Source organism: Emys orbicularis, chromosome 2 (assembly GCF_028017835.1).
Source record: "Emys orbicularis isolate rEmyOrb1 chromosome 2, rEmyOrb1.hap1, whole genome shotgun sequence".
In the NCBI taxonomy this organism is placed as follows: domain Eukaryota; kingdom Metazoa; phylum Chordata; order Testudines; family Emydidae; genus Emys; species Emys orbicularis.
The window spans coordinates 22,759,202-22,781,208 of NC_088684.1; the positions used below are offsets into that span (position 1 = coordinate 22,759,202).

At 44.1% G+C, this 22,007-nt stretch overlaps 1 long non-coding RNA gene across 2 annotated transcripts; it reads right to left on the reverse strand.

The window, feature by feature from the left end:
* Window positions 1–2,655: 2,655 nt before the first annotated feature.
* Window positions 2,656–21,920, reverse strand: LOC135874124 (uncharacterized). 2 transcript variants are annotated; one of them, XR_010561142.1, is made up of 4 exons: window positions 21,764–21,920; window positions 19,981–20,041; window positions 5,058–5,135; window positions 2,656–3,536 (listed from the first exon to the last, which is right to left on the reverse strand). It is a non-coding gene; the product is annotated as an uncharacterized LOC135874124 (long non-coding RNA). The 2 variants fall into 2 exon arrangements; XR_010561143.1 differs by lacking the exon at window positions 5,058–5,135.
* Between the last annotated feature and the right edge of the window lie 87 nt (window positions 21,921–22,007).

Sequence of the window (22,007 nt, forward strand, 5' to 3'; positions counted from 1 at the left end):
GCCTGGGTGGGCTCATGGTCCAGTGTTACCATGGTATGCTGCCTCCTGGGAAAAGCCCTCAAGCACTGTGCAACCAGCTCACTTCGTTCTTAAGAAAGAGGGATGTTTGATATCTTTCAAGTGATCCTCTCCTACGGTCCCAGAAGTGCTGTTGGCTGGCTGTAGAGGGAGTCAAAGCCAGCCTTCTAAGACCACATGGATGAGAACCAGCCAGATATAGGCCCAAGGGGGGAAATGGAGAAGCCTGGAGAATTTTTCTTCACTTACTCAGAAAAAAAATCCACTTCTCTAAAATTTCATAAGCAAACCATGATCCATTTCTTGTTCTGTCAGAACCGCAAGGGGTAGTAAGCTAGGTTTTGTGCCCCTCTCCTCCCTCACATTTAACTATTCTGAACCTCTGCATAGCGTTGAACGCAAAGAAGGAGCTAATTCCTTTTCTTCCCTTTTTTCTACATAGTGATTGAAGTTGAGTGATTTTCCCCAATACATTATAAAAGTTGGGCCACTCAGTGTGTGCATTTGTCCATCAGAATATTTAAATTGCTTTTGAATAAATTCATATGACGCTTCCATCCCTAACTGTAATATTGATCGCTGGCGATAATGTGAATGAATTATGCCTCCCCAAGGAATCTTTCACCTATTGCTTACTGACTTTGGGCAAAATCCTGTCCCCTTTGTGACTGCTGGGGATCTCTGATGCAGTTGAACAGATTTCTTTTTGCTGTACAGAGTTGGGGCAGGATTTCTGGAGCCACCACACAAGAGGTACAAAGCCCAGAGATGTAGATCCATTAGCTGTTCTCCCCCTGAAGTGGGAGCAGAGCAATAGCTAGGACAATTACAGTCTCAGGCCATGTAATACCTGTGCTGCCACTCCTCCGCTCAGGGTAGGAGAGGGGCATTGCCCCTTTTTGCACTAATGGATTACTGTAGTTGGATCCTTAGTGTTTCCTTCTGTAATTATGACAGGCTTGGCTTCAGCCACCTGACTCCAGTGGAGCCAGCACCATATCTGTATATGTTTGTAGTACCTCCCAAGGAGAGAAGGCAAATTTTCAAGCTGCTGTCTTGCTAATACCCAAACCCTAACCTGGAAGCTTGAAAACTGGGCATGCAGTAAAATAATATTGACTGTCAGGGATTTAATTGGGCTTTGCTTGGCAATAGGGCTTAAAAAACATTACATACTAATGAAGCGACATGAATATTAGTGATCAAGAGATCAATAAATATATTGAAAATCGTTCAAACTGGTAGAATCATATAAACTACAGATGGAAAAGATCTATAACGGATTCCATTCCCTCCCCCTCCCTATGCAATGCTGGGTTGTTTCCTGCTCTGTCTAGGTTTTAAATACCTTGTGTGTCATAGGATAAACAGACAGCAAATAGCATGGCAGGGGCTTCTTGGGTCAAGTTACTTTGGAGCTTTTGTACTGTATTATTAATATTATGGAGAAAATGACTCAAAATGAGGACAGTTAAAGCAGAAAAAAATTAATAGTTCTTTGCACTTTATATAGCATTTTTCATCCCACTATCTCAAACCAATTTACAGAGGTGTGTGAGTATTATCCCCATTTTAAAATGGGAAAACTAAGGCTTAGAAGGATTAAGGCCTATATTCTTAAACTTTATGGCCTGTTGTTTCCCAGGTATTGAGTTCCTGTACATGTCACTGACTTCAGTGAACTCTCGGGGTGCTCAGCACCTCTGAAAACTCAGGGCAGTTTTTTAGCTCCTTGAATGTGAGTACTAAAATTTGAAAATTTTGGCTTAAGCAATATTCCCAAGGTCAAGAGCGGTCATTAATAATTCTGTGGCACTCTTCACAGGAGTATGGATTAACTTGTGTCCTGGCCAAGTTCCAGCTTTGATCATTGCATTCTGTCTACCTAAATTCTCTCTGCAGTTTGTTAGATATGGTACTTGCCTTCCTCTGCTCTCCTAAACTGTTGTGTGGTGGTGTGCCTTTTTTTTTTTTTTTTTTTCCCCCCATGCTACCACCACATTTTACCCCAGAGGTGGCAGCACTATAGTTGTGGATGAAATGGTGCCTGGATCTAATAGTCTGGCTTATATTTCAATGTAGAGCATTTGGAGGTGAAAAGTGCTATAGACATCTCGGGTTTTATTTATCACAGCACAGCAAATTAAGTTGTGATATTATTTGCCTTCTGTTGAGTAAAGTGTTCCATATACCTCTTCGGATCAAAAATATTCCATGATACTTTTCCTAAATTATCTGCTAACATAATGTGAAAGCATGAGTTGCAAAGCCATCAGCTGTGTTCTGACAAGACAAACCACAGGAATTCCTGCTACGTTATGACTTCCAAGTAGCTTTCTTCCCTAGTCCCAGCTTCTGAAAATGTTTCTAGATATGTCAAGTAGTCTGATCTGGGCATATTTGCAGTTTGTATAATACCAATATTAAAAATTAGTTGTCCTCCCTGGGAAGGCTTTATTTCTAGAAAATGTTGCACTGGATTCCACTCTTCATGTGCACAGGAGAGTTAACAGGAATCTATTTGGTTAACGTAAATGATCGTGCTCTGCAGTTTTCAGTAACTGCAGTATATTTGTCTTGTTTCACATGTGAAATGCAATTAAGTTAATACTTTGTAGGGTATTTGAAGTACAAGAAAAGTGATTGACTAATGACCAGCAAGGTTCTGGGAGGTGACCAGCAAGTAGCAAGCTGTATGATCCTTGTCTGGTGTATGTAATCATGTTAAAGGAAGCCATCGTGGCATTTTAGAAAGAAGTGTTTCTCTTGAATGATTCAGTAGCTTACAGTGTCTTTCCTTTGTAGCTGCCCAAAGTGGTGAAGGGGAAGCAAGATATCTGGTTTACTGTGAATGGGCCTAATCTTTCGTGAAACCAAGAAAATGTTGAGACACACACAGGATTGAATACTCAAAAGGATTGGAACTTAGTGTTGTGCCAAAGTTAAACTACTGCAGCTGGCAGAAGTTCTGCACTGTAAATAGAAGACTGATTAAAAGACTACTTGTAAAACAAATTTTAATACAGTACATTTTTATTCTGATACATGATGGAAACTTTCTGTTTTAGACCTTTTTTGAAGGGGCTTCAGTGACCACTAGATTTTGTCCTCTATTTTGTCCAGCTTAATACTGTACGTTCTAGTAAGATGGGCTTTATTGCCTGTGTTCTTTGATATGTGATTAAGCTTATAGCTTTGAGTGACCAAACATTTTACAGAGTAAAAGTTCTTAGAAAAAGTAAACGTAACTGATATTTGTGTCTTATTTATCAGGCTTTGCACAAACTTTGAAAGTTGTGCATGCACTTGTACAACTTACACATACAATTGGGAATGCGTGGGATTCTTCTCAATATTACAAAACTAAGCCTTTGTGGCATTATGGATCATTATGGATCTTGTCTTTGGAATTCTTTTTTTTTTTTTTTTTTAAGATGAAGATATGAATGAGTGCCGCTGTTAAATATTCGTAATATTTCCATTCCTGCTTTCAATAGAGGCCTATTTTGCTTTAACACCTGAAGAAAATAACAAGAGAGAGAGAAAATAAAAAGAAGCTGTCAGAAGAATGAATACTGAGGGAACCACTGAACATAAACTTTGTACCAAAAATTTGAAAACAGAAATAATGTAATATGTCCTTACTGAGTGAGTGAGTGTGTGTGTGTTTATAAGGATTATGCAGAAACTAGGAACTGTCTTTGTTCAAATATTTAGCAGTCCAGAGCTTTTCTAGCATTATTTTCTCTGTTCATTGTTAACTACGTTGCCATGTCAGGAGGCCTGAACATTCATGTAAACTCTTTCTGTTAAGGCAGATGCTCTTCATTCATATTTTTAAAATAATTTTGGGAGGATATTTTTAAAGATGACAAAGGGGATTAGGCACCCAATTCCCCCTGAAAGTCATTGGGAGCTGAGCACCTAAATCCCCTTTGTGCCTTTTGAAAAATCTCCCCATTTGTGGCTACAGGACCATTTTTTAAATGTGCTTTTTCTTCAGAGAAATTTTTTTGAAATGAGCATGTTCCATTTAAAGCCCAGCTCATGTACAAATAACTGCAGAGAAAATCCTGCTCGCCTTCATTCACACAAACTCCCAGTTGGAGCCAGTATGTGAGCTTTGCATGAATAAGACTAAGGGCTTGTCTACATGCACAAGTTGTAATATTTTGACTATACTAGTATACTTTAAGTGGAACAACTCCCTAGCGTGGATACACTAATATCTATATAAGGGTGGTTTACACTGGTATAGCTATTCCCATACAGGAAGAGGAATAAGCTATACCGGTGTAAAATCAACCCGATTATTGATAGTTATACCAGTCCAAAAACTATAGACAGGCCCAGGAGTTATTAGCTCCCTACTCTTTGCGCAATCTGTTCTACACAACTCATAGAATGACATCGTAAAGAATGTTTTTTACTGAAGCATTTGTCAGCTAACAAGAGATACAGAGGAGCCTTGAATATGCATGCTGCTTTCATTTTTATAAATGGTCACCTTTTTTAACTACAGCTTTATTAGTAATTCCAAAATACTGCGATTTAGTTGATATTTTCGCAACAGACCAGCTGGCTTTGTGAGTTGGTGTCTTTTTTTTATTTCTTTTTCATACTGCTGTCAACTACTATTTTTTTAATAATGTAAAATATGCAGAAATTTTGTGCACTGCTTTATTTTTCTTTTTTACTCCATAGAGCACTCAGAAGTATAATGTTAAATTGCTGTTTGGGGTATTTTGTTTTGTTTTTTCTTTTTTTTCAGCATTGCTGATTGTGGTCTTTGATCCATTTGACAGTAGTTTCTTAACATTTTCAGCTGTTGAACAGATTTGTTGTGCTTCAGGTATTGTAAAATGAAGCCTTTGAATATATTTATATTATCTGTTTCCACTGCAATAATGTTTAACCATCTATAGTTGTAAATAATTCTTACCAGTGTGTGTTTCCTTACAGGCTTAATGCTGATCTGATGTTTGCTAGCTTACAATATTTATTTGACAGAGAAGAAGGAAAAAAAAAATCTGTCTCACCCAGTTGATTTGTGTTTTTCGGTGCATAATAAAGGTCAGCATTCAGTAGTAATTTTCTTCTTAGTGATTTTCCATTTTCTTAAATGAAAATCAAATAGTTATAAAAAGAATTAGTGACGCCTCTCTTAAGGGATAAACAAAAATAGGTTGCTTAACAGAGATGGTCTCTAATCAAAGTGCGGTCACGTGGTATTTGAAGCCTTTAAAGATACTTTTAAGATGGAATGTTGCCTAACAAGACCCTGACCTTGCAATTTGTTGCATGCAGCAGACTGCTGCGCCCATGTGGAATCCCACTGATTTTAATGAGGCTCAGCATGGGCACAGCAATCTGTCTGCACAACAACAAAGTGCAGGAAGAGGCGCTATAGCTATATTATGTTTGTGCATTTGATGGCAGTACTTTGGGCCCCATTTTCCACTTGCCTTGTGTAGTCACTTACACCCGTGCAGAGTGAGTTGTCATTCTGAGTTGTTAGCAATTTACACTTGCTTTGCCTAGGAGTAAATTACTATGCAAGGTGTAAGGCAGTGGAGAATCAGATCATACAGATATATCATTAGTTTAACTGTTGCCTCTGTATAGTGAGTTTCCCCTGTGGTCTCTTCACACGAGAGGGGAGAGAAGAAACAAATAAAACAAAAAAAAGGAAAATCTGACTAAAAGCAAAAACATTGGGAGGGTGATTCGGGTAGGTATAGTGTCTGGAACTACTTTTAAATTGTCTAGCTTGTCTGAAGGTGTCCCTTTAAGACAAGAAACTGAGACAAGGTTGTAGGAAAGGCAGTTCAGTTTAATAGATGCAGTTACAACTTCTAAGCAACTAAATATGGCTACCAGTACCCAGAAAAAGTTTTATATAAGAAATGGGCGAAGCTCTGAGCTGCTACCCAGGGGCACTCCTGGTCCACTTCTGGCTGCAAAGGCTCATAAAAGAGTTCTGGAAGAGTTTTTCTGCAGGACGGGAACAGACCTTTAAAGTAAAGTGCCCATACAAAGACACCGATTCAACACAGGCTTAGTATGTGGGTTCATTCAAGTTCTTGTGATGCTTTTTGAAGAACTTTCCTGGTCTTCTAAGTTTAAGACAAGAGTTTCTTCACTGAAGGTCTGATCAATGGGCTTGATCAGGCCCCGAAGGAGCAGAGATCTAGTCGCACTTGTTTAGAGGCAGTTCCTTTGCCCTGTTACAGCAGTCAGCATGTTTTCAGAGGAGGGTTTCCACTGGACTCTGTGCCCTTGCTAGGTAGTCCTTATGCCATAGTAGTTCTTTAAGTAGATGTCCCTACAGGTGCTCCACCATAGCATGTGCGCATGTCTGTGCACTCTGAACTGCAGAATGTAAAGCAAGGTCTGCACCTGCACAGAGCAGCTCCTCATGCTCCCATATGAGGGCATATAGGAAGGTGTGGACCTGCAGCTACTCGGTTCCGTCTCAACTGCCTGCAGCCCCGGATGGAACACATGGTATCAGCTGTTCTACAGCTTCCCATCCTTTCTCACTGTGAATTTTTCTTATTTTTATTTAATTTCAGCACAGTTGTGCTTTTTCTGGGGGTCCTCCGCCCTTTTTAACTGTTGGTTTAGTGTTTCGGCACACCAGCCAAAGACCCTGGGGTTTAAGCCCTGCCAGATGCACAGGTCTTTTTTCCCATAGCGACAGCCATTCTAGGTGACTCAGAGACGCATACATCCTGTCAAAGTGCAATGTCTGCTTTGGGTTTAAAGGCAGATCTAGAAAAAATAGGCTAGTTTGAAGTTCCTCTTAATGGAACCCTCTCTAGCTCCAGCGGGGTCTGCTTCTCCCATCACTCCACCCCCTGGTAGATGAGCCTCAATATCTCGGATTCCTCTGGTGACAGCTGGCGCCCCAGCAGCAGCTCCAGAGGCTGAGACTTCTAAGAAGAAACCTCCCTCTCGTACTAGGGGAAACAAAGAGGAGAGGTAGGTCACCCCATAAATATCACTCCTGGGAGACTTCACATTCTTCAAGGAGCACCACTGAGGGGCCGACTGAAATTGGTCCCGAGGCACAGGTAATGCATAGGAAGTACATAAGAACGGCCATACTGGGTCAGACCAAAGGTCCATCCAGCCCAGTATCCTGTCTACTGACAGTGGCCAATGCCAGGTGCCCTCAGAGGGAGTGAACCAAACAGGTAATGATCAAGTGATCTCTCTCCTGCCATCCATCACCACCCTCTGACAAACAGAGGCTAGGGACATCATTCCTTACCCATCCTGGCTAATACCCATTAATGGACTTAGTGTGCAAAGAAGTCTTCTACCCCACAGAGTGGTCTGTTTGACTATGGGGCCTAAACAAATGTCTTTCACTGTTGTAAGCTCAAATATAAGAAGTGAGAGAAAGTTCATAAGATGTTACAATAACCTATAATTTTTGCCTACTTGGAAATTAACCAATAAAAATAGGCTGAGTTGTTTTCAATAAATGAATTTTATAATCAAGTCCAAGAGAACCAGACAAAGAAGCTAGATTAGTCCAAACAGAAAGGACCTGCTAATATGATTCAAGGACTGTTGAAATCATGTTTGGTGGAATCAGAAGTCAATGGACTGAAATTGGTGTGACAGATATTAGGCCTACTTAGTGGACAAAATAAGAAGGAGGGGATGAACCATTTCTCCCCTTTTTGGGTTCCTTATATAAAAAAAAATTGGGGTGAAAAAAAGCATTTTCATCTCTCTCATCTTGCATCCCAGTTCATCTGGTCTTGTCACATCTCATCTTTCCTGACCCCAAGACAGAAGGAGCACTCCTTCTCCAAGAGGAAGGCCTGCTGGCCGTGCTTTTGTTTAAGTAACTTTATTTTCATCTGTGAGTGCAGCAAATCATCATACCATGACATCCAGTCTTCATCCCATCAGGGGGTTACCTCATTGCCAGCATTGCAGAGACACGCAAGATCCTGTTGTGCCTCCCTTCCCCGTTGTGTTACTTTCTGTCCTACTATTTCTTTCCTCCTGTTCCCCCTCTTGCTGCTTTTCATCGAATCCAAACTGCATCAACCCAAGCCTGCCCTGTCTAGAGAGCCCCCCACCACGTGACATCCCTGACCAGAATGTGCATGCATGTCCAAGTGACAGGTGCCGTGGTCGATCTGCCAGCCAAAGCATCCATTCCTGACTGACCTGCTATCCAGTGTTCCAAAGACATCAACAAAAGCCGTATTTCCCCCCACCTTTTCTCTCTCTCCTCCACCTTCTGTCTGTTAGAAACAGGAGAAGTGAATACCCTTTACACATCAGGACTGAAAGTTAAATGAACCCTTTCCTTTTCATCAGAGGAAGGTTATTTTGAAAATAAGAGGCTGATATTTTGCCTCTGAAAGGAGAGAGACTTTCAAGATTTTCATTGTTTTGCATAATCACTCCGTTTCAGTTGCAAAATAAATGCTTGTTTTAATTTCTTGTTCTTGTCTTTTTGAGCAATAACTTTCAACTTTAGAATGAATGCTTCTGGGTGTTTGCCAAGAAATCGAGTAAACCAAGGTCTCCCTAGGAAAAATAAGCCTGAGCCACTTTGTACCACTGTTTTGATGTTAGATAGTGAAAGAGTTTATAACCTTAACTCTCTTGGCCCTTGAAATTAATACAACAGCTCCTACCTCTGTACCCTCTGAGGTTGAACAGGGGCTTCTCCCTGCACTCTGGTACCATCTTCCTGCAACTCCAAGGTCAGAGTAGCTGCCCCATTGGCCTCTCTGGTGCCACGCACACCACCTCCTCCTTGGTGCCAAGCCATGTTCCTGGCTCTGGCACCAACTCAGGGTATGACTATAGGCTATCATAGCCCTCCACCACCCTCCAGTTTCTTTTCCCTGGAGAACCTTCTCATTTTGAATGAACTGGAATCTCCCCTACTCAGAAGCTCTACCAGAACCCCTTGCCCAGCACCACCTGAATCTCAGTTGTACTTAAAACCCTCAGTACCAGCACCAATACCTACGGTGCCCCCACCCCCTTAGCCTAGGGGATGGTACTTCTGACTCTCAGGTCTCAGTCCAGGGCTCTACCTCACTTCCGCACCATCACACCCCTCTGGGTACGTCTATGCAGCAATTAAACACCCATGGCTGGCCCAGGCCAGCTGACTTGGGCTAGTAGGGCTCAAGCTGCAGGCCTAAAAATTGCTGTGTAGATGTTTGGGCTTGGGCTGGAGCCCAAGTTCTGGGGTCCCCACCAGGGGGAAGGGTGCCAGAGCCTGGGCTCCAGCCAGAGTCCAAACATCTACACTGCAATTTTTAGCCCTGCAGCCTGAGCCCTGCTAGCCCAAGTCAGCTGACCCAGCCCAGCTGTGGCCGGGCCGTGGGTCTTTTATTCCAGTGTAGAGGTACACTGTGAGTCTGTTACAGAATAGGATGTTCTGGAGCCTACCCGGTGCCCTAGACCTCAAGGATATGAATATCTTTGGGGACCTTTCCTCTGTCCCTCTCCTCAGAGGGCTTACTGAACAATTTTATGGGGTACCAGCTAGAAAGAAACCCCAGTGCTCACTCCGTACCTCCTCATTCACAGGCATCAATAGACCATCCTCCAGGGCTGCATGCCGCCCTGGGACGGGGAGAGGCACTAGAAGAGCAAGAGCTACAGCTTCAAGGAAGTTTGCCCCCATCAGCCAATTATTTAAAGTTCACAAACTTTATTGAACACCTGCCATAAAACCAAAAGCACCAATTTAAATCCCTTCACTCTGAGAGTCAGTGGATTGGGAAAGTCTCCCTGCAAGCTGCTCTCAATGTCACCAACATGGCTCCTAGATCCCTGGCTACTGCTGTGGTTCTTCGAGTGACGGTCCCTACGTGTATTCTACGCGTCAGATATGCATGCGCACCATGCGCCTGAGTCTGGAATTTTCTTGTAAGCTCAGTCTGTTGGTCTGCACATGCTCCGTAGCTCTTCTCGTGCTCTGAACTGATGACATAAAGGAGGGTGCAGGTTGATGCCTCTCCAGTTCCTCCTTACTGCCGCATGGGCTGAGTTGAACTCTTCGGTGTCCTCAGCTCCTGTCTATTGCATCAGGCCTGAAAAGAATTTGTTTTAGTATTTTTCTAGTGTAGCGCAGTTAGATAGTTTCTCCTTTTTTCCTCACCCCAGGCAATTGCCCCACCTTTAGGACCTCAACTGCCCTTGTTCCTAGTATCTGATGCATCAGCCCTCAGCTGCGGAGCCCACCTAAGGTCCCTCAGAACCCAGGGCCTTTGATCCCAGGAAGAGCTCTCCCTTCACATCAATGTCAGGGAGCTCAGAGCAGTCCGTCTGGCCTGCCAGGCATTTCTTCCTCACACGGGAGGCAGGACTGTTTCGATTCTCACGGACAATCCGATGGCTATGTTCTACACAAACAGGCATGGTGGCACGCATTCTTCCCCACGTGTCAGGAAGCAATCTGCATTGCTCATTGCTCTGCATTGCGCTTTCCATCATTCCATCCAATCGTGAGGGACATTTTCCAACAGTGGGGGAACTTCCCTTATAGACCTGTTTGCCACGTCCAACAAGGTGCCACCACAATACAAATAATAATACTGTAATTAGCATTGGGCGAGAACTGGCACCTTCTCTGACATTCTGAATTCATTTTGCCTTGTGGTTCATCTGAAGGCTGAGAGAAGCAGGGTCAGGTTTTGAGAGGCAGATCTTTGGCCACTCTTGGTCTGTTACATCATAATGTCTCTTTTCCCCCTACTACAGTTGTGACAGTTCAAACATGTCAAAAGTAAGGCCACCTCTTGGCACAGTGACAGTCCATGAGAACTCTGTTATAAGAGGAATGGAACCTATCTGCTATTCAAGTCAATCTATTTTATGGCCTGATTTCAGACTTCAGCTGTGGTTCCCTCAGCAACTCTGAAAATCAGGTTGCTACTGAAAGAAGAACCTGGCCACTAAAGGAGTCAGCTTGCTGTTGAGGCTTTTCAGTTGTTCGTTTTCACCTGCTAAGGCCTTGTCAACAACATGGGATTTTACCCATTGATGGCCAGCCAGTGGAGTAGCTGTGTAACACTGATAGACCCCGATCGTCAGCAGGCGGTATCGAACCTGGAACCTCTGAAGCTTAATGCATGAGTCTCTACTGCATGAGCTAAAAGCCATATGACTCTTAGCTAAGGCTGTAGCGCAGACTCATTAATCTCTCTCTCTAAGTAGTCTCGGTACCACTAGATGGGACAGAACACCACACCCAGGAGGTGTGTGGGTTACAGCTGCACTACACCAAAGTTCCTACTGTAGACAGGCAAAGACACTGTTTGCATGGGTACCGCTTTATCCCTGTTGAAACCAGGGTCAGCTGAAAAAACAACAAGGAGTCTGGTGGCACCTTAAAGACTAACAGATTTATTTGGGCATAAGCTTTCGTGGGTAAAAACCTCACTTCTTCGGATGCATAGAGTGAAAGTTACAGATGCAGGCATTATATACTGACACATGGAGAGCAGGGAGTTACTTCGCAAGTGGAGAACCAGTGTTGACAGGGCCAATTCAATCAGGGTGGATGTAGTCAACTCCCAATAATAGATGAGGAGGTGGAGTGGCTGGCTCATTACAGAAGCAGCTTTTCCTCTCCTGGAATTGACACCTCCTCATCTATTATTGGGAGTGGACTACATCCACCTAAGGGTTTGTACTGGTGCAGCTGCATTGGTGGCTGGCCACAGATGGCTGAAATTGAAGAATCTCCAGTGCTGACAAGGCCTATGAACCCTCTTAAGCTGAACTTCATTCTGCTGTAACTAATACTCTAGGAGCCTTTAATATGCCTAAGGGAGGAGGGGGGAAATGCTACTCTGTGTCTGACTTATAACTCCAGGCTCCAACAGTCCAGGAAGCTGCCTGGCCCCCTGCATGGTGCTCAGGAATTACTTCTGTACTATCATTTGCCAGACAAAGGAACCATCTGAACTGATGGAATTTCTGCATTCCAGAATGGATACTTTGCAGACCACGCTGGTATCCTTGGAGACAGTAATGGCTGAAACCCTGAACTTACTGCAATCCAAGCTGTTGGCCAACTGGCTGCCCTTGGAGTAGCTCCTGGGAGTGTCTCACACTCCATATTGTAGTTTGGGCTAGCTCCACATTCCATTTGGATTACTCACTTTCCTTCTGTTGTTTGCTCTGAATGGACTTGCTGGACTCTGGTGCTTTGCTTGTGGGCTGAGCTGCAGTGGGACTGGCAGTCCAGAAAGTGAGTAAGGACTGAGTGTGCATGTTCCATAAGATACAAGAAGCTGCACACCCTCCAACTGTACTAATGTACTGTGGGTACAGCACCTCTGTTTTACAGCAGCCACAGGCTGATTCCAGGTATACCACTAAGTATGTTGTTTTCCAGTGCCCTCTGTCCTTTCCTGCAGTGCAGAGGCTCATTCATGCTTACATTTTTTTAAAGGGTGCCGTCTCGGATTTCAGTAGGGCTCTGCATGGACACAGGACAAGATCAGGGCCTAAATGTGACCTTAGTCTTTGCAGACAACATGAACTCACATATTTTGGAGTTTGTAACTAAAAACTATTCCAGTTGGAGGAGCACACCTGCTGATTCCCGTGAGGTCTGTAATGTAATTGTGCATATTCCTTGCTAACCACTAGAGGGCATCTTTATGTATCAAGATCCCCAATAGTGGAGTAGCAGCGTGTGGTGGAGCAAGAAGCAATGCATCAGTTGAATAAAAAAGCAGGTTACTTAGCTCTCTGTCTGTGTCTTAATTGGCAGGTTCCTGGGTCCAGACATAACAGATCCAACAATGGCGATGAAGCGGGAGGGCTCATACACGGCTGCTGGTTTAACTGTCCTCCAGCACCAGGAGCCTGTAAGCAAGTGTGGCCATGCTGAGAATGGGGGTGGGAGCTGATACAGGCCTGGTGCAGAATACCGTTCCCCAGCAGTACACCTTACTGAGGGAAGGAAGGGATCATGCAGTATCCCAATAGCATGACAAGGTGTGTGAGGTGGCCTCAACAGCCCCACGAAGATGTAAAGAGGCACCGTCGGTTTAACAGCTGATAGTGAAAACACAATTTTGTGGGCTGTGACATCATGGGGTCTGAAAACCAATATATAGCAACATTTGACAGCACAGTTGCAGACTGGCCCAAGTACACTGAATGAAGAAAGTGTCTGCATTGCTGAATTATATGGGTGGCAAGACATACCACCTACTTGGCAGTCTGAGTTCTCCAGACAAGCCGCACAGCTAGACTTTTGATGAGTTGGGGACAATATTACAGAAGGATTTTGCACCAAAACCCTTGGAGATAGCTGAGCGCTTTAGCTTCCATAAACACAATCAACAGGGAGGTGAAACCATAACTACATATGGAGCTGCACTACAAAGATTAGCGTAATGCTGCAGTTTTGAAGATATCCCGCAAGCTGCCCTGAGGGATCAGCTGGTATGAAGCAACTCAGAAAAGTCTCCTGACAACAACCACTCTCACATGCAAGAGCACTATGGAGATCGCTATCTCTACGCAGGCTGCAACCCGAGTCATATAGCGTCAATCAATGAGTAACAGTGAACACTCTACATACTAATTACATTAAATTCCCAAGTGAAAAAACAGGACAGAGTCACAGGGAAATTATTGTTGCTGTGGTAAGGGTGGACACAGTGCAAATAATTGCTGTTTCTGGCAAGAGGACTGCCAGGACTGTGGCAAAAAGGGTCTGTAGAAGAAAGAACAAATGCCAAGAAGAAGAGACCAGAAAAACACCACAAGGTGCACTTTTGCAAGCTGAGGATTATAGCAGCTGTAGTAGAGATAGAGAGAGCCTGGAGCACTGGCCTGGTACAAGATCTAAGGCCTGAACCAAAGGCTGTGAACCAAAGTCAGGCCATGCATTAGAGCAGATGTTTACAAATTCACTGTCCTGCACATGAACTTGGCAAAGTTGTTGCTGGTTGTTACTAGGCATTATTCCAGCTAGTACAGATACACCCCAACCTAGTACAAGATGGTTTGACAAAATAATGAATAGGGATGTTTTGTTCAAGATATCAGGAACAAGGGGAGGTAACAAAGAGATGTCATGAAATACATAAGATGGTGTATAAGTTGTTTATTTTAGTTGTTTGTCTTAGCCTATAAATGTCAGGGCACTTCACTTTAATTCTTTGTCCAGCCGAGGGGGCAACGGAAAGTCCTGCCGCTGACTGAGCTGAGTCCATTGTAACAGGCATACGTGTGTTAGTGTACCTGTAACCGTGCTCTGTTGACAAACCTGGCCAAGCACCTTTGTCACCAAACTGTGCCTGTGGTCTTTCTTTGAGTAACATTGAGGTCTGCTGAGTTAACATGCTGCACTATCTTCAAGGACAAAAAGCACTGAGCAGCCTAAATAGCATTACTGAAGTAATGATATTCTAGCCTTCAGCACTTAACAATAGTGGGTATTACTATTGAGGTCTGCTGAACCAGCTATCTGCACAGAGCCAGACAGCACACTGAAAGAACACGCACACACGCAAGCCAACTGACAACAGCAGCGAGGATGACTTAGCCAAGTTAAGTATTGCGTGCAAGACAACGGCAAAGAAGCCATCTGGGTGACACCTGTGGTAACTGGGAAACCCCTTAAGATTGAGCTGGACACGGTTTCAGCTGCATCTGATTCCACACAAAGAATTCCTGGAAAACTTCATCAACAGCACGTTGGAAAGGACTGACATTATGTTGGAGACATACACAGGAGGGAAACTCACCCTCTTAGGAGTACACACAGTAAATGTACAGTGCAATGGTCAGCACCAGGACTTGGACCTCTGTGTTGTAAAAACGGGAGGACCAGCATTGTTTGGATGAAGTTGGCTGAAGAGGATTCACTTGGACTGGTGATCCATCAAGGGTCTTCAAATTCATAGTGTGCTAGCTCACAACAGCAGCTGAAAGAGATTCTATCTAGATATGCACTTGTTTCAGAAGGGCATTGGGCATGTCAAGGCTGAATCCCCACTCTGTCACTCCAAGTGCAGAAGGTGGGGGCCCACAAGGATTCTAAAAATTAATACTTGCCGCTCCAGGCTTGTATTAAACTCCCAAGGTTACAGCTTTTCTCTGACCTTGGCTTGGTAAATGCTGCCACCACCCAAATGCAAACAACCCCCTTTGAACCCAGGAAGGAGCACTTGGGAATTCCTCCCTGTGGAGTACCCTCAAGCCCTTTCACTCTTCCCCCCCCACCAGCTAATTAAACAACGTATGCATAAATCTCTTAGGACACCAAAAATCCAATCCTGTTCTTAAAAAGGTAAATTTTATTAAAAAGAAAAAGAAAGAAAATACATCTGAAATTTAGGCTTTTGCTAGATTTTAAAAGAGCAATTCCAAAAATCAAGCACCCAAAATAGCTTGCTTGGGGGTTCAGCTTAAAGGTTACAAGCAAACAAAAACATCTAGGGTTAGCACAGAGGAGATCCACAAGCCAAAATAAAAAATAAACCTGATTGTGTCTAACTAAACATTCCCTATCCAAACAATTTCTTCTAGGTATGGAAGATGAATTTTCATACCTGGTTCAAGCCTTATGCAGCATTGCTGCTCCGTGTCTCCTTCTCTGGAGAACAACAGACAAAGGGAAAGTTTCTTTCACAGATTTAAAAGTTCTAGCCTTCCCATTGGCTCTTTTGGTCAGGTGCCCACTCCTTCTTTTCTTTTACCTGTGGGCTTGTTAACCCTTTACAGGTAAAGAAAGCAGAGAGCAGACTCCAAGAGGGATTTTACAGCTAACTGGCTGGCTGGGTGTTCATAAACGGGGGCTACACCCCCCCCCCTTCATTTATCACAGGGCATCTAAAGTGCATCAGAGCCAACTACCAGAAAGTAGTTCTTAGTGGTTCACAGTCCTGCTGGAAAGACATAATGAGTGGGATCCCACAGGGATCAGTTCTGGGTCCAGTTCTGTTCAATATCTTCATCAGTGATTTAGATACTTAGATTAAGAGAGTACACTTATTAAATTTGTGGATGATACCAAGCTGGGAGGGGTTGCAAGTGCTTTGGAGAATAGGATTAAAATTCAAAATGATCTGGACAAACTGGAGAAACGGTCTGAAGTAAATAGGATGAAATTCAATAAGGACATTTAGGAAGGAACAATCAGTTGCATACATACAAAATGGGAAATGACTGCCTAGGAAGGAGAATTATGGAAAGGGATTTGGGGGTCATAGTGGACCACAAGCTAAATATGAGTCAACAGTGTAACACTGTTGCAAAAAAAAAAAAAACCTAACATCATTCTGGGATGTATTAGCAGGAATGTTGTAAGCAAGACATGAGAAGAAATTCTTCCGCTCTACTCTGTGCTGATTAGACCTCAACTAGAGTATTGTGTCCAGTTCTGGGCGTCACATTTCAGGAAGGATGTGGACAAATTGGAGAAAGTCCAGAGAAGAGCAGTAAAAATGATTAAAGGTCTAGAAAACATGACCTATGAGGGAAGCTTGGAAAAAATTGAGTCAAATGGAAGTAGAAGGGTTGAGGAAATTCCTCTCCATCAACACTGAAAAAGGCTTCTTCCAGTATAACCGACTCATATTTGGAGTGGCAACCACCCCGGAAGTCTGCCAGAGGGAAACAGACCAAGCTGTTACTTACACGACATTATCACCAGATCCAGTGACGAGGATCATTTGAAGAATCCGGCACAAGTTTTCAAAAGGTTGGAAGAATATGGATTACAGGTGAATCCAGACAAATGTGAGGTCTTCAAGGAAGTAGTTACATACCGTGGACACATCACAGATGCTAAAGGACTGTGCATAAGACACCGGAGAAAGTTGAAGCCATGTCATAGGTTCAGTCACTGAGTTCGCTAACTATTACAATAAATTCTTGCCAAACCTGGCAACAGTGTTGTACCCATTGAATCCGTTGCTTCAGAAAGGGAAATGCTGGAAATGGACTACAGCTGTTAATATGTTCAATGTGGCACAAATTAGCATACTTCCTATTACTCAGGCAATACTGAAACAAGAAATAAGCAAAGACATTATTTTAGCAGACGTATATGAAGCTACCTTAAAAGACTGGAAGACACAACCAGTGTAGAGTTTAAAGCTATTCTTCCACTGAAGGAATGAAATCACAGTTGTTAAAGGTTGTCTGACGTGGAGAATTTGTGCCATCGTTCCTTGTTGCTGCTGGCTCCACCTGGCAGAAGGGTTACACTTGAGTTTACAGAGTGACCACAAATGGGTTCCTGGTACTATCCAAGCTCAGAAGGGACCTTACCATCACAGTGACATGAAGTGATATGGCACCACCACATCAAGCAGATTTGGGATTTACCTCCACAATAAAGTGTTGTGACACCATCTGTACCTGATCTGGTTGATCCAAAGTCTGAAGTTCAGGACACTGTAGTTCCATTGATTCCTAGCACAGAGGAATCAGAACCTGAATTTTTACCTGAATCATCTGTTTGGGTGTCTACTCCAAAACCTGAGAGGCGCTACCCTGTGTGCCAAAAGAAACCACCTTGGTGACTCAATCTGTAGTTGAAAGTTTAGGCTGACAAGTGTTACGGAGGCAGAATAATCCTCTCACTCTGTCTGGAGTGCTCAGATTGTGTATTCTGACCTTATTTACAGTTGCAATTTATAATATTAGTTTTCCTCCCTTATTGACTTGTGACCCCATGCCACCACTAACGTATGTGGTGCAATTATACATGCGTGACACTGGCAGACCAGATGCCAGCTCATGCCAAGATCCCTATGACTCCACTGAACACTGACAGATACGCAGCTGGAACCAGTCTTGCTCCCCCGTGTGTTAGAATCCTAAGCGTACGTCTACACTACCCGCCGGATCGGCGGGTAGCGATCGATCTATCAGGGATCGATTTATCGCATGTAGTGTAGACGCGATAAATCAATCCCTGATCGCTCTCCCGTCGACTGCTGAACTCCAGCTCGGCGAGAGGCAGAAGCAAAGTCGACAGGGGAGCCGCGGCCATCGATCCCGCGCCGTGAGGAAGCGAAGTAAATAATTTTAAGTCAATCTAAGATACATTGACTTCAGCTACGCTATTCTCGTAGCTGAAGTTGGATATCTTAGATTGATTCTCCCCCCCTCTCCCCAGTGTAGACCAGGCCTAAGAGTGTATTTAGTGTTTAGACTTTATTGAATGTTTGTGAATTGCTGCATGTATTAATCTCACTCATAACCTCTTTATCCCATATTGTAAGGTAATATTTGAGCATTTGTAACTCTGTAAATCACCAGACAGTAGAGAAACATTAACTAGTATGAAATGCTAGTCTCCAACAGAAGGTGTTTATATCCTACCCAACAAGGGAGGCCCCTTGACACCAGATGGACTAGAGTAGCACATTAAAAGGGACCAAAGACTTTGTTGTTTACTCTCCCTCCCCCACCACCCATGAAGATAGACTTGCAAGTGAATTCCTCCCATTAGCTGAGTTTGCAAATCAAAGCAGAAGGGGGGAGGAAATAAAAACCCCTAACATGGAAGAACTGGATCTTTATGCTGCTTGAACTCTGCGAGGCAAGGATTACTAGGCATAAGCAAAAGAACCTCAGTGTTTAGCTCAGTTTAGCCCTAACAGACATATAGCGCTTGCTTATCATAGAAGCTTTTATTACTTTTTGAAATTTAGAATTGGAACTCACTTGTGTATGTATATATGTTTACCTGCTTTAACCTTGTAAATAACTCATTTCCTTTTCCTATAAAATAAATCTTTATATAGTTTATTATAAGATTGCCTACAAGCCTTGTCTTTGGTGTGAGACCTAAAGGGCAATTGATCTAGGGTAAGTGACTGGTCCTTTGGGACTGGGAGTAACCTGAACATTGCTGGGAACCTTGGTATAAGGGACAGTCTGACTATTTATCACAAAAGTAAGCTTACATGGGTGGTGTGATGGGGTGGCCTAAACCCGAAGGCCCCCTGCTAGAAGCCTCAGGGTTCTGCCACACCCGTCCCAGGAAAGGAGCCGTGAAGAGGTCCTCCAAGCAGGCTAGAGTGACTACCAGGGGAAGCAGCCAATCAGGGTGCAGGAGGGCCATATAAAAGGAGCAGCAGAACAGAGCAGTAGTTAGTTGCTGCATGGAGCAGGAGAAGAACAGACTGCAGGCCTGGCTGCCTGGAAGAGCACCAGACTATGGACAGTTAAGTCTGCTGGCAGGGACCAGGTGAGTGAAAGGCTGCTAGGGACTAAGTAAGGACTGAGCCTGGGGAAGGCTACAGAAAGGTAGTGTCTCCAAGGAGGAAGTTCTGGGGATACAGCCCTATACCAGGGCTGGACTACTTAAGACTAAAGCCCAAGGAGGGCTAGAGAGATACAGGCCCTGTAGACTGTATACCCTGGAAGGGGTTTGTGCTAGCTAATGTGTAGACAGTGTGACTCAGCTGGAGGGCTGAATCACTGAAAACTTGCCTGAGAACCACCAAAATGGGTCTCCAGACTTAAAGAACAGAGACAAGCCCAATCAGAAGGGGGCACTTGCGAGAGGTGGGTGTCAGCCCCGTTACAGGTGGTAAGACAGATTGGCGTACCCAAGGAGACTGTCTGTGACTCCATGTTAAGGTTGTTACAGTGCCTGAGGAGTTTATACCTGATGACTGGTTGGTGAAAGTATAAAATTCACAACTAACTTCAGGTTTAAGCCCTGCTACCTAAGTCTGCCCTGATATTAGTACTTCTGCAGCCACTCAAGAGCATGACAGCTTGACAGCATGTTCTATGCCTTACTACTAGAGGGCATCTCTATGTCTCAAGATCCCCAGTGGTAGAGTGTGGTGGGGAAAGAAGCAACGCAGCAGCTGAATTAACAAGGAGGTTACTTAGTTCTCTGTCCATGTCTTAATTGGCAGGCTCCTGGGTTTACATATAACAGATCCAACAATTCTTTTAGGATGTACTCACTTTACACACATAGCTCTCGTAACCAGGCAGGCAGCACTCACTTGCCATGCTTAATAGCAAACTGTAAAGACAAAAAATAATCCTTTATACTGTACAAGGATGGCTCCATTTCTTCCCGCCCCCACCCCCAACCTACATGTTTATTATAGATATCAAGCCTTGACTTCCTTGGCTTCAATGACTTGACAGTGAGAGAGGGTAAGTGACATCACAGTAAGCAGAGAAACTTTAAAAACAAACAAACAAAAAAACCCAGAAAGTGTAGGACTAAATCTAGCTATCTGCCATGTCCCTTTACACATGACTCTATGTAGAAAAATGTAACTGCTTTAGTTTTCTTTGCATCAAAACTACAGTTGGTCTTTGCAATATAAACTTATTTCTCTTTTAAAAACTAAGTCAGATAAGTCTGACTAGGAAACTGGAAAGTTAAATGCAAAAGTGTGCATCCAGATGTATTAGCCTCCCTATAGTCTTGAAGCCTGTTACAGGTAAGGCTATAGAAATGTGAAGTTTAAGTACGTTTTTCTTTTTACCTTAAATAAAAACCTTTTTCTAAGATGTATATATTACTGAATTAGGGGGGGGGGGGGGAAAGAGACATTAACATTGAAGTTCTGCCCTGGGTGAGCCTTTTATCTGTCTGCTCTTATGAGGAAGACACAGGTGTTGGTTTTTACAGGTTTGCATTTGCTGTAGGTCTGTCTATAACAGCAGCCACTTGGTTGCTCCCACTGCAGTTACCAGACAGTGACCATTATAACCCCTTCTTCACAAACTCGGAAATTCAAACAGGAAATGCCCACACTTAGAGCTGGATGCAAATCCTTTCCTATTTCCCTGATGCCTGTGCACTAAAGCAGTGGTTCTCAACCAGGGGTCTGGGGCACCTTGGGGGGCCTCAAACAGGTTTTAGGAGGTCCACCAAGCAGGGTCAGTGTTAGACTCACTGGGGCCCAGGGGAGAAAGCTAAAGTCCTGCTGCATGGGGCTGAATCCTGGGGATCTGAGCCCTGCCACCAGGGGCTGAAGCCAAAGCAACTTAGCTTTGTGTAGGCCCCTGTGACTTACTGCACTGCTTGCTACCCCCTAATGTGGGCCCTGGCTTCTATAAGCAGAAAACCAGCTGTTGTGGCACAGGTGGGCTGTGGAGTTTTTATAGGGGGGGGGGGCGCTCAGAAAGAAGAAGTTTAAGAACCCCTGCACTGTGGTAAAGTACCCTCCCTACCTGTGCCCATGGTAATACTCGGGCCCCTAATCATAGAAAATTAGGGTTGGAAGAGACCTCAGGAGGTTATCTAGTCCAACCTCCTGCTCAAAGCAGGACCAATCCCCAACTAAATCATCCCAGCCAGGGCTTTGTCAAGCCAGGCCTTAAAAATCTCTGAGGGAGATTCCACCGCTACCTCCCTAGGTAACCCATTCCAGTACTTCACCATCCTCATAGAGAAATAGTGTTTTGTAATATCTAACCTAGACCTCCCCCCCCCTGCAACTTGAGATCATTGCTCCTTGTTCTGTCATCTGCCACCACTGAGAACAGCCGAGCTCCATCCTCTTTGGAACCTCCCTTCAGGTAATTGAAAGCTGCTATCAAATCCCCCCCTCACTCTTCTCTTCTGCAGACTAAACAAGCCCAGTTCCCTCAGCCTCCCCTTGTAAGTCATATGCCCCAGCCCCCTCATCATTTCCGTTGCCCTCCACTGGACTCTCTCCAATTTGTCCACATCCTTTCTGTAGTGGGGGTCCCAAAACTGGCTGTAATACTCCAGATGTGGCCTCACCAGAGCTCGCAGAGCATTGCATGCTGGGAGTTGTAATCTCCGCGTCTGATCCCCCCCCATTGGCAGAGGAAGGTGTGTTCCCATCAGCGTCTCGGCTCTTCCCCCTCAATGCCAGCGCCGCCCCTGGAGCCCTGCCCGAATCCGAGATGGCTACCGCAAGCACGGGGTGGCACTCTAGCTGCCGCCAGTGTCTCTCTATAGCCAGGGAGGGACTCTCTAGCCGCGTCCTCCTTGATTTTTACCC